Source organism: Urocitellus parryii, chromosome 9 (assembly GCF_045843805.1).
Source record: "Urocitellus parryii isolate mUroPar1 chromosome 9, mUroPar1.hap1, whole genome shotgun sequence".
Lineage (NCBI taxonomy): Eukaryota > Metazoa > Chordata > Mammalia > Rodentia > Sciuridae > Urocitellus > Urocitellus parryii.
The window spans coordinates 112,420,510-112,434,051 of NC_135539.1; positions in this window are offsets into that span (position 1 = coordinate 112,420,510).

Genomic DNA, 13,542 nt, shown 5'->3' on the forward strand with positions numbered 1-13,542 from the left:
CCTGACACTGGGTGAGGGCTGCAGGCTGGGAAAGGGGCTGAGCTCTGAGCAGCACAAGCCAGGAAGGGGTGCCAGGCAGGTGCTCGGAGAGCAGGGGCTAAACCCCCATCTCCCTCCAGCCCAGGCTTCTCAGAAGCGCCTGACCTCCACCGTGTCTACCCCTTAGTTGGTTTTAGACTCCTGTCCCCAGAGGCCCAGGCCGTTGCTAAACTGGCAGTCTGGGCCCTCCTCCTGACCCCTGAGAGGTAGCGACAAGACAGGGGAATGGAAACAGAGCCTAGGGCCTCTCTGCACCCCACCCCCATTTAACCCATTTCAAGATCTAGGAGCCCCTCACAGGGACACTGAAGTGGGGTGGGCGGAGGGGAGAAAAGCCTGGGGTCCAGCTACAGGACTTGAGAAGAAGGATCACAGGTCAACCCTGAGATCACGAAATAGGAGACCTAGAGCTTAGAGAAACTGAGGTCACAGCAGGAAAGCAAGTCACCCAGAGTCACCAAGTTAGGACTAGACCTTGGGTCACCTAATGCCCAGCCCAGAGACAAACATGGTGAAGGGAGAAGAGACAATCTTCTCTCCCTATCTCCTACACACACACACACACACACACACACACACACTCTAGTTCTAATCACCCCTGGAGTCTGAAGAAAGGGAGGTGCTAGACACTTACCAATCAGGTTAAAAGGACATCAAGGGAAGGAGGACATGCCTCTGAGCCCACCATTCCCTGGGCATGACCCTGAAATCTGAGGCCCCTGGAGAGACAGGATGTGGACTTCTGCTAGGACCCTTCTCCCTGTTGTTGATCAGTCATGGCTGCTTTCTTTCTGAGTCTTAGGACCTCTTCCTGGGAAGGAAAGACCTGGGAGATTTTCCATTCAGGGATGATCTTGAAGATAATATTAATTGCTAGTATTTCTAAGTACTTCCTATGTGCCCAGCACTGTTCTAAGAGCTTTCAACATATTGTCGTTCAATACACAACCCTGGGCATACAGATGCTATCATTGTCCCTGTTTTATGGTTGAAGAGACTGAAGCACAGGTTAAGTAATGTGCCCAAGGTCACAAGGCCACATAGCTAATAAACGGTAGAACTGGGATTTGGATCTGGTAGCTCATCTGCTCAGATGAGCGCTATCCTTCCAGATCCTACTTGAGTGTTCTTGCCAAGATAACACCTGGGTGAGCTTCATCCAGGGCGTTTTCAGCTGGAAAGGCTACAGGTCCCACCTCCCTCTGATTCAGCTTCAGGAAGAGGTAAATCCTTGGGGAGACCAGCACTTTTTCTTAGCCCCCTTTGATGGCCTATGCTGCCACCTGCTGGCCACAGAGAGTTAAGACTGGTCCTGTGCATGTTTTTCAGGATTTTTCCCCTTTTCTGTCTGGGTGACGTCATCTTCCCCTGTGGCTATGGGACTGTCCATATGCTGTTGACTTCCAAATCGTTGTCTTCTGAGATCCAGGTCTGTGTATCCTAATGTGAACAGCTAACCCTCCAGCATCCCACGCCTCCCTCAAGTGATATGGCTCCCAAGTGCAGAGCAGGAACCAGACCCCAGCTCTCCTCCTGTGACAGTGCCACCTGCTTTTCCAACCATGCAGCATCAGCCAAGAGCACACGGAGTGCCCCGAGAGGGAGGAAGATAAAGATCACATGATGGCTGGTGGCAGAGGCAGGATTTAGACCCAAATCAGAGTGGTGGCCAATCCTGTTGTTCTCTCTAATATGTTGTCACTCCTAGGGGTTTGGAGAAGGGAAATGGCTTTCAGAACAAACAGGTATGGAACCTGATGGGCCTGTGAGCCACGTGGAGCCATCAGACCAAGGCTGGTGGCTAAGGGGCTGCAGGAAAGCCAGCACTGAGTCTCCTGCACCAGTTTCCCTGAATGAATGGGTCCCTGGAAAAGGGGTCAGAGGGCAGAGCACAGGACCCTGGGTTCTGGCAAGCCTGAGGGGAGAAGCCTGAAGGAGCAGTCAGATGGGAGGAGTTGATCATGAATACTTTAGAGATGGACTCCTACATCTTAGAGCAGGGGTCGGCAAAGTACAGACTGCTGCCTGTTTTCGTACCACCCAAGAGACAAGAATGATTTTTTTTTTTAGTACCAGGGATTGAACCCAGAGGTGCTTAACCACTGAGCAACATCCCCAGCTCCTTTTTAATATTTTATTTAGAGAGAGAGTCTCTCTGAGTTGCTTAGAGCCTTGCTAAGTTGCTGAGGCTGGCTTTGAACTGGTGATCCTCCTGCCTCAGCCTTCTGAGCCACTGGATTACAGGCGTGTACCACCATGCCCGGCTAGGTATGTTTTTTTCTTCCTTCCTTCCTTTCTTGTGGAAATATTGCAGTACTGGGGAATCACACTCAGGAGCCCACTTTATTTTTTTTTTTTAACTTGAGACAGAGTCTCTTGCTAAGTTGCTTAGGACTTTGCTAAATATCTGAGGCTGGCCTCAAACTTGCAATCATCCTGCCTCAGCCTCCCAAGTTGTTAGGATCACAGGCATGTGCCACTGTGCCCAGCCAAGCTGCCCTGATTTTGCCATAACAAAACTTCCTCCTAAAAGGAACCTACGTCCTCCTGGCCCCTGGCTCCACAGAACCTGGTCTACAGAGGAATTCCTGCTCTACCACCAAGAACCGTGAGGACTTGACTGAGCCCATACCTCTAGACCTTAGGATCTCATATTTACAATGGGTATAGGAAAATGCAAAGTTTTCTGGGAATTCTATAGGACAACAAAGTTCATGCCACAGCTGGCACTCCGTGGCATTCTGCCATCCCTAGACCCTACCTTTAAGTGAGCAGGTTGGTTTTGAAGTAAGTGCACCTCCCACCTATGTCCACTAGAGGGCAGGCAGACCCTGTGGATGCTGGACGCTCAGATGGAGCTGATCTGCAGGTTGCCCGGCCTGGGAGAGTGCCCTCCCCTGCTGTTTACAACTATGGCCTTTGATCAGCTCCTGTCCTCCTGTGGCCTGCTGAGGGCTAGACTGGTACAGAGATACTGCTGGGGCAGGCCAGCCTCCTTCTTGCCCTTTCTCCCTCTCCCATGGACAGGGCAGACTATGGCCAGGTCACTTCCTTGGCCACTTCCTTGGTCTGTTTGCAGGGCTTTGCAAAGCTCTTTCGCACAAGATCCTCTAATGACCCTGGGATGCAAGCAGAGCAGGTGGCACGATACCCTCTGATCCAGGTGAGGAAGCTGGAGTTCAGAGAGGTCAAGTGACTTGCACAGGACCCCACAGCCAGTGAGCAGGTGGCTGGGGTTGGAGCTGGTGTGTTCTGACGTCAGGCTGTGGCTCTCCCCTAAGAGCAGCTGCCCTTAATGCCCACGCGCTCTCTGAGGAGGCTCCCTGCTACAGCTTCTCTCCCTATTCCTGCTTGGGCCACTGTGGCTGGTAAATCACCTTCTACACCACATAACAAGGGCTTCCCCATAGGAGCTCGTTCCTACTGAGAATCCCAGAGGATTTGAGGACAGTGACTATTCTTTTAAGGGCTTTAGATGCAGTTGAGAACACAGAGAGCCCTCCTGCCACACACACACACACACACACACACACACAGATGTGAGACTAGACAGTGGATTCGAGGGTCAGCCAGGGACAGAGGTTGGGGGCTGAAGTGGTCAGGGAAGGCTGTCAGGAGGAGTGGCCTGGGAAGCTATGGGGATTGACAAGGCAGGAAGGCTCAGGGTCTTTCAGGGTGTAAGTGACAAACAGAAACATGTAACCCAGCAAAGCCAAGGAGCCCATCACGTTAGAGAAGGCTGATTCACCAAGAGCCTTGAATGTCAGGAGAAAGGAGGTAGATTTGGTCACGGGGGCGATGGGGAGACAGTGAAGGTTGTGGAGGGAGGGAGTGACCAGTGAGGAGGAGGATGGCCGTGTTGGGAAGGAAGCTGGCAGATGTTCCTGTGGTGACTGGAGGTGTGAGGAAGAGGGTGCAGGTTTGGGACGAACTGCCAGAGCATCAAACCTGATGGGTGGTCGAGGGAAGGAGAAGGACCAGCCCAAGATGGGACACCTGGAGAGTGGAGAGAGCAGGTACGGGAGTGTGTGTGTGTGTGTGTGTGTGTGTGTGTGTGTGTAGTGGAGATGGTGTCACGAGAGGATGACCCGTTCTTTTCATGAGAAGGTGGATTTGAGGGCATTAAGTAGAAATGCTCTGTGAGCAGACACAGGGAGGTTGAAGCAGGAGGATGGCCAGTTCAAGTCAGCCTGGGCAATTTAGCGAGACCCTGTCTCTAAATTTAAAAATGGAAAGGACTGGGGATGGAGCTCGGTGGTAGAGCGTCCCTGGCTTCTATCGGGTGTGGCCATTGCAGCCCTGAGAGGGGACATGGACACTGGCCACTCTGGTGCAGAGAGAGGCAGGAGGGGGAACCAGAGGCAGGGGGTCCTCGGGGAAGGGCATGTGTGTGGGGGTCCCCCCAGTAGCCAGTCCCCTTCCCCCTCCCAGCAGCTCCGATTTCCAGTGGGAACATCCAGGCAGCTCCTGGGTCTGGAAGCCTCACAGGCTCCCAGGTCACAGGGCACCCCGCAACCCCGAGGTGTCCTTGAGGGAATTTGTCCCATATCCTGCCACTCAGAGGATGACAGGGCTTTGGAGAAGGAAGCTCTTTCCATGGATACCACAGAGACAGGAAGTGCTCGCCCCACGGAACCCCAGGGGAGCCCGCCTGGGGGACACCAGGCTGAGGAAGACAGGGCAGAGCAACGGGGTCTTTGGTGACACCCCCAAGTTCCTCCATCCTCTGTCCCTGAGCCATTTGCGAATGAAAAAATGTCCTTTACTGTTCAGTCAATTGGGGCGTTTTCTGTTCCCTTCAAATGGAAGAGTCTCCGTCCTGCCCAGGGAGCAGAACCTGGAGAATGTGCCTTGGTCATCAGGGAGGACATGTCAGAATGGGGGCGGGTGAATGGTCTGGAGGGCCTTCCCCAAACTCTGTGACCTAGGGGTCAGACTGGCTTCCAGAGGCAGGAAGCCCCACACCCCGACTCAGGACTCCCTGTACCTCAGGGGGCAGGGGGGCTGGTCCTTGGGGAGCTATTCCTGGTCCTGGGGGTCTCCTGTGCCCCTGTAGCCCCTCCCAGGCTCTGTGTCCCAACCCGAGTGAGCTCGGTCCTTCCCCACAACCTGGCTGGTGGCGCACAACCCCCAAGCAGCCCTCCCCCCCTTCGATTCCTTTCCAGAAAACTCTGGAGGCTTAATGGCCCACTCCCTACCCCCTTGCTAACCTCACTCACCTGACTTCTTCAGAGAAGGAAAAAAAAAACTATTTTAAAAACTCTATAGGCAAAAAGAGACCACATTCTTCCTTTTCCACCTCAATACCAGTCCAGTTCATCCTAGTGTCTAATCCATTTCCTCCTGCTGAGATTACCTCTCCGCCCTCCCTCTGGCCTGCTCTTGTGGGTGGGCCTGTAGGGCACAGAAGGTGCTGCATGGGCGCGGGGAGAGAGGGAGGCAGACCAGTAGGAGGACTGCCGAGGCTGGCAGGCGGGCGCCCTGCCCCAAACATGGTGCCCTAGGCTGTGACAAGGGCCAGGCCCTTCCTGAGCGGATTACCTTTGTGGTCTAAGTGACTGAAGCTGCCGAGAATGCTATTGTAGCAAGAGGCTTACCGAAAGGCAGACACCCAGCCCTGGCATGTCCCGGCACACGGAGGAAAATAAGCAGAATAAGCTCCCAGCGCTAAGCCACCCTATTGTCCCGCTTTGTTGCCAAAACACCTTGTTGAGACATCCGCCAGGCCCTCCCCCACGGGGCTGACCTCGCTGCCCCGTGGGCTTCCCCTCTCCTCCTGGCAGGAGGCTGCCTTTCAGGAGGGCTAGCGGCCAAGGTCAAGGCCACGCTGCTTCAGTCTAATAGTAGAGAGGAGACCCGTGCAGGTGGGTAGATCCTGGCAGGTCAGTAGAGGGCCAGGGTCAGCATCTAGGTTGTATGGCCTCCAGAGAGAGGCCCCATTCTGTCCCAAGCACTGCCTGCCACATGTCCCCTCTCTCCACCGACCTGGGCACTGCCCTCCGGGGCGCTGGGGTGAACCTGCAATTCCTGGGTGCGGGTTGGCACGGTGTCTCCCTCTCCGTGGGGCGGGCTCACTTATCAGGGGTGGAATCACAGGCCATGGTCATGTCACATGGAGGGAGAGCATGTCCCCAGCTGCCAGGGGAAAACAGAGTGGAAAAGTCCCTTCCAGCCTCTGAAGACCTTAGGCGTGGGTGGGAAGTGGGGGAGGACCCGTCAGCCTGTCCATGGCAGGCACCGTGCCCGCTGGGCACGGGTGATGGGGGGGGGGGTCCTGGCGGGGCTTCTGGAGTCCAGGGCAAGCGTCGGGGATTTCCAGGAAGCTGGTGGCCCTGGGGCGGGGCGATGAGGCTGGGGTGGCCCAGGTGGGGGGAGGAAGGGGCCTCGGGGTGTGGGGCTCTCTGGGAGGCCGAGCACCTCCACCTGGGTGTTCCCTAGACACCCCCCAGGCTGTGTGTCCCACCCCGAGTGAACTCAGTCACTCCCTGGGACCTGGCTGGTGGCGCACACCCCCCCAAGCAGCCTGCCAGGAATTGAGGACGTTCCCCTTCACACCTCCCTCTTTCCAAGTCTGCAGTTCCTGCCGAACTCCACATTTTGCCAATTTTGTCTTCTCAGTTGTTTTCAAAATCCAACCCCTGCCCCCCCGCCACCCACCCCCAGCTCCCGGTGCCCTCTTCCTGCCTGGCTGTGACAATGGCTATTCCTAGCAGCCCTCCTGCCTTGCCCTTAGAACCCATCCTCCGCTGGCCTCCTGGCTCACCCCCTAAAGGTCCAGCCTGACCAGCTGTTTAAATTGCCAGGGTCTTCTTGTCCCCATCACATTGAGCTCCTTCGCAGGGCCCAAAGCGCCTCGGTGGTTGTGACCTCGGCTTGCCAAGGCAGCACAGCATGGGTTTAGAAGCACAGAGGCTGGAGCCAGACTCCCTGGGTTCAAATCCTGCCTGCTAACTTCCAGCTGTGTGACTGAGGGCAAGTGACCAAACCTCTCTGTGCTGTCATTTTCTCTTCTGTGAAGTCAGAAATTTTAACAGCATTGGGCTCATGGCCTTGTTGTGAGGAGCAAATGAGCTGTTGTTTTTTTTCTTTGTGGAAGCTGTTAGACCCAGGTGTGTCCCTAACCTCCACCCCCCCACCCTCACCCCCCCACCCCCCCACCCCCCCCACCGCTTCCTCTCCTTGCTCTGCCTGCCTCCACAATGCTGCGATGCTTTAGCCCTTCTCTGGTGTCTCCCAGGAAGCTGTGCGGCTCCTCGCCCCAGCATCTGGCCCTTCATCCAGGAGGCCTCCTCTGACCGGCCCTGGGGCCCACTGCTCTCCCCCCACATGGGGCCCCCTAGATGGAGGCTGCCTCATTTCTCCCCCGTCTCCCTGGCTGGACAGAGGGCTCCGGAGGGCAGGCCTGTGTCCCTGATGGCCAAGAGTCTGCGGGTGTCCAGGGGCCCTGAACAAGCCTGTGCTCGGCCAATGGTAGAATGCCAGCCACGAAGTTGGGGGTTTGGGTCTTCCTTGATTGGGGACGCTTTTGTAGGAGGATTTTGTGGATGTCACCATGGTCCTAGGGGTACTTATTGACATCTGTGTCCCTCTGCTAGGTCCCACGCATGCTCCACTAGTAAAGGGCACCAAGCAGACAGTGACAGGTCAGACCAGGAGAGGGACCGCACCTTGGGGTCTGTGGATGCTGCCTCCTCCCCCAGGGCTGCTGGAGGGACCAACAGAGGGAAGAGGGAAGGGGATGGAATGTTCCAAGTGGCATGATGAAAAGGCAGTTGTCCCCAACTTCCCTTGAACCCTCAGGGGTTCCTGTGACCCTAGGGATCTGGGGCAGACTCGGAGCAAGGGTTGGGCTCCACGGCTCAGCTGGGACACCACCCCAAGCCCAATGAATGGGGACAATAACTAATACCCAGTCTACTGCAGCGTGACCAGAGGGCTCCGGTTCACCCACCGCCGTTCTTCACCCACCCATCCGTTCAGTTGAGCCTTCACCGAGTTATTCTCTTCCTGGCATGGCTCTAGTTGCCGGAGACGTGACCTTGGGAGAGACGCACGCACTTGGAGACTTATGAGGCAGACACGCCACGAAACAATGCTCCCAATCAAGGGAGTTCAGACTGTGACTATGGGAACCCCAGGACCTCCCTCTGCTCCTGTGGGGACAGAGGCCAACAACAGGGAGTCTTTTGGTCACAGATTCGACCCTCCCACCCCCACTCTCCCACCCAGGAGGCAAAGTTGCTTCCTCTCGCACCTGCAAGGCCTTTGAGCTGGCAAGGATTTAAAAAAGCTCCAAGGCCCGGAGCTCCAAGGCCCCAGCAACATCTTGTATTCACCCTGAGTGAGCTCAAGGTATCTGGGAAGAGGTCACCTGCCCAGCCATCCCCTACTGCCCTCAGGAGGCTGGAATGAATGTCTGTGCCTTTGTCTTCTGCATGCGTCCAGAAGCAATCAAACATGGTTGAAAGCCTCAGCTGGGAAACAAGGCAGCCTGGGTTTGATTCCTATCTCAACGCTTCACTAGCTGCGTGACCTTGGACAAGTCACCTAATCTCTGAGAGCCTCCGCTCCTGTGTTGGTAAGGCCGTCCACTTGATGACATGACTTGGCGTCTGGGAGAGCTTGCACAGGGACTGCACACAGGGCATTCTGTGTTGATGAGCTCTCACCACATGGTGTTCCACTTCCCTCTCAAGGTCTTTGAGAGCAGGGACCCTCTGACTTCCTTGATTGTCTTGGTATCCTCAGGGCCTGGCACCAGGCCTGGCTCAGAGCAGACAGGCCAAAAATATTTGTTGAGTGACAACTGACAAGCAGTCAGTACGAGCCCTGGGCTGGGCTGGGGCAGAAAGCCAGTGCTGCCCAGAGGTCGGCAGGGGTCCTCTGTTTGGGCAAGGGTCTGAGAGAAGATGCCGGATCTTAGGAGGCTGGTCGGGGGATGTCTGGTCCACGTGCTGCGCTTCTTCTTTTCCTTTGCGTAGATCCCGGGGAACAGTGACCATCTGCTGGGGAAGGGAAGGACAGCCACGTCCTCTAAGGTAGGTGCCCAGGGAAGTAGAGCCCAGAGCCAGCCTAGAGGATTTACGCTTCCGCCACTGAGCTCCTGGACCAGGGACAGCCCGAGAGAGCATCCACATGGCCCTGCGGGGTGGATGGGGCAGCCAGCTGGCCAGGGCAGGCGCAGAGGGCACCTCAGAACTCTGGGGTTCAAGGGACAAGGGTGATCCTGGTAGCTACCAAATTGAACCGGGAGGAGGGCTGTCCCCTGTGGGACAGGACACAAAGTGTCAGCAGAGCCAGCCCCACACACTGGCCACCGCACTGCTTCCCATTCATCACACAGCCTCGGAACCCTCAGTGGAGCTACTTGCTTTTATCCCTGAAGCTCAGCTGAGTCCTAGATAAATGGTCAGAGGGGACAGGAGACCCAGTTCTCACTCAGCTGGGAGGACAATTCAGCACTGTCTAATGGAGATTAGGCTCCAAGTCAGTGAAGCACTGGTTTTCTTACTGGGCGCGTTGCTGCAGGAGCCTGTAAACCCAGTGACTCAGGAGGCTGAGGCAAGAGGATCACAAGTTTAAAGTCAGCCTCAGCAAAATTCGGCAAGGCCCTGAACAACTTAGTCAGACCCTGTCTCAAAATAAAAAATAAGCCGGGTGCGGTGGCGAAACACCTGGTCTCCCAGTGACTCGGGACCCTGAGAAAAGGGGATCATGAGTTCCAAGCCAGCCTCTGCCACGGAGGCACTTAAAAAAGCAACTCAGTGAGACCCTGTCTCTAAATGAAATGCAAAATAGGGCTGGAGATGTGGCTCAGTGGTTGAGTGTCCCTGAGTTCAGTCCCTGGTACAAAACAGTAAATTAATTAATAATAAATAAATAAATTAATTAATTAAAAAATTAAAAGTTATTTGGCTGGAGCTCCGTGATAGAGCGCCCTGGGCCTCTCAGTTCAATCCCTAGTACCATTAAAAAAAAAGAAAAGAAAAATAAAAAAGATGGGTTAGGATGCATCTCAGCAATAAAGAGCTTGTCTAGCACATGGGAGGGATGCCCTGGGTTCTATCCCCATAACTTCAGGGGACAAGGGGACAAAAGGAAAGAAAATAAATTATTTTCTTCTTAATGAACCCCTTCCTAAAAAAAAAAAAAGAAAAAAAAAGAAAGAAAGAAAAGAAAAGGAAAAAAAAGAAAGTGAAAAAGCTTTGGATGTTGGGTTATGGCTGAAGCCAGCCCTTCTGTCTACCCCTGCTCAGAGCTGGGCTCCCTTTTCTCCTCTCTGCCCTCCAACCCCGGGTAGATGAGACGACTGTGCAAGAACAGCTGAGAAAGTCGGCCAAGTTCCTGTGTGCGCGTGATTGAACATAGATTTTCGGTTCTTTGGGGTATGTACCTAGGAGTGGAAATGCTGGATCATATGCTAACTCCAGGTTTAACATATTGAGAAACTGCCAAAACTGCTTTTCAAAACATCTGCGTCATTTTACATTCTCACCTACAACGTATGAGGCGTTCCAATTTGAGATGTGTTTTGTTTTGTTTTGTACCAGGGATTGAACCCAGGGACACTCAACCACCGAGCAACATCCCCAGCCCTTTTTTGTATTTTATTTAGAGACAGGGCCTTGCTGAGTTGCTGAGGCTGGCTTTGAACTTGCGATCCTCCTGCCTCAGCCTCCCCAGCTGCTGGGACACCGCACCTGGCTCAAGATAAGTTTTTAATTGTAGAATTTCATTTAGGAAGTGATCCCAGGAGCACCTATAGAAGACAAAGGAAGGAGAAAAAAAGAACGGACAGCAGCCAATAAAAAGGATCATTATCAGGCAGTTGTCTCTGAGAGTCATGGAATCACCAGGCCCCCCGAGAAATTCTGTAGGCTGTATAGAACTTGTACTTCAGAGTTATCCCACCTGAGGGGCTTGTGTATGGGCACTGATCCACCAGCTCCTCCAAACAGCCATTGTTTGAGAGCTTCTGCCTGCGTGTGCTAATTTCCTGTTAATTCTCTTTTGCTTTATGCAAAGTCAAGCAAACTGGCACAGCAGGAGAAAGCCATCTGGCAAAGTGCTGCTGGCAGGGAGTGAAGCCTGCTGTGCTCATGGTTAGGGCAGAGGTGTGTCCAGAAGGTTCCTGCCCTCACGGAGCTTCCACTCTACTCAGAGAGCTCCAGGCACAACTCTGAGCCCTGCAGACTGGGAAATACTGTAGGGTGGCGGGTGGAGGCCATGCGGGAGGCAGGCAGCGTTAGGTCAGGGCAGGCATCTCCGAGGGGATGAGATTTCAGCTGAGATCTAAACAAAATGAGCAATGGGCTGCCCGGAGCCAGCTACATGTCTGCACTAGCACCTGGGCCGGGGAACCACAGAGCTAAGGCCTGGAGCGAGCAAGCGCAGAGTAACAGAGTAACTTAGTCCAGAGTGAGTCCTGCAGAGCAAATGAGGCAAAGCCTCGGAGGAAATGACAGGCAGGGGCCTCTTCAAGTTGGGCCAGGCTGGAAAGTAATTTGGATTTTGTTGTAAAGTATGGGTGAGAGCAGGCAATTTCCAATCTGGTCTATTTCCCCAAACTTTAGTGAGACCATTAGGGCCACAGAAAGTGCTAAGGACTTGCTACTAGGCACCGAACCCCAACATTCATTCATTATACTTATTATGTCCCAGGTGCTTGTCTGCCGTTCTGGGTGCCGGATATGCAGCAATGAACACCACACATGTGGCAACGTCCTGCCCTTGGGGAGCACTCTTACAGGTCAAGATGTATAAAGAACATTAAGTATTCACTAGAAAGGCCATGTGAAAAACACTGGAGGCTTTAGACTCAAGAGAGTTGAAGCTGCATGTGGTGGTACACACTTGTAATCCCAGTGACTGCGGAGGCTGAGGCAGAAGGATCGCAGGTTAGAGGTTAGCCTCAGCAACTTGGCGAGACTCTGTCTCAAAAATTTTAAAAGTAATAAAAAGGACTGGGGATGTATCTCAGTGGTAAAGTGCTCCTGGGTTCAACCATCAGTACCAGAAGTATCAATCAATTAATAAAATGAAAAAATAAACCTTTTAATCAGTCTATTACAGCCCATACCTGTAATCCCAGCACCTTGAGAGGCTGAGGCAGGAAGATTGCAAGTTCAAAGTCAGGCTCAGCAATTTAATGAACCCTAAGAAGCTCAGCAAGAGCCTGTCTCTAAATAAAATATCTTTAAAAAGGTTGGAGATGCTGCTCAGTGGTTAAACACCTCTGGGTTCAATTTCTGGTACTGGAAAATAAAAATAAAAATAGTTAAAAATAAACCTATTAGCCAAGCTATTACAGCCCATGCCTATAGTCCCAGCAACTTGGGAGGCTGAGGCAGGATATGAAAGTTCAAGGCTAGCCTTGACGATTTAGCAAGACTCTGCCTCAAAATGAAGGAGGGCTGGGGATATAGCTCACTGGTAAAGCATCCTGGGTTCAATCCCCAGTATCAAAGGAGGAGGAGGAGGAGAATCAAGTAGCCACAGAGAACTGGGGTGCCTTGAAATTCAAAGAGAGGTTTAGGGGAGACTCCTCCATGGGATTGAGATGCACCTTTCAGTCTGGCTCTTCCAGGAAGCCCCCTGAATTTCCTCCCTAGCAGGAACCCAGAAACCAGGAGGGAGGTGTTTCTGGATCTCCCTAGCAGGGAGAGCTGAGCTGGGAAATCCAGAGTGAAGCCCTGGGCTGTGCTCATCAGCTGGGTCAGACACACAGCCTGGGAGGAGGAGGAGGAAGTCCCGGGTGGGAGCTGGGAGGAGAGGGGCTGGGTCTGCCCAGCCACAGGGGAATATTGATGAGTTTTCTGGCAAGAAGTGACGGGGCTGGTGGGGATGGCGTAATGAAGACAGATGATCCCTGGCCAGCTCCGCTCATCCTGCTGGAGGGGGAGTGTCACAACCTGGGGCCGGGTGGGGCAGCAAGGGCTTGCCAAGCGCCTGGCGTGCCCTTTCCTCTGGCTCTCAGCTTTCCAACTGCCCCGCTTCTCCCCTACCCCCCTGCTACCTCCCGGCTGCAGTCCTGGGTCCTCGGCTCTGGGTCCTCGGCTCTCCCCCTCCCTGCCTTCCCTGGGGGCTCAGGCCCTTCCCCCTTCTCCATTTCTCTTTCTCTCTCCTCCTGTTTCTCACCCTTTTCTGTCCGTCTACAATTCTCCCTTCTCATCTCTTTCTTTCTCTGCCCATCCCAGTCCCGGGAACCCGAGGTGACCTCCAGAGAGCCCACAGCCTTTTCTTTGGGGAGATTCCTGCCCTCTGAAAAGCAACCAGCCCCTCCCCACCTTCTAGCCACAATTTATTTATTTGTTGCTTCAATTATTTATTTTGTAGTACTGTGCTCAGTGGTTAAACACCTCTGGGTTCAATTTCTGGTCCTGGAAAATAAAAATAAAAATAATTAAAAATAAACCTATTAACCAAGCTATTATAGCCCATGCCTATAATCCCAGCAACTTGGGAGCTACATCCCCAGCCCTTTTTATACTTTAAGACACAAGC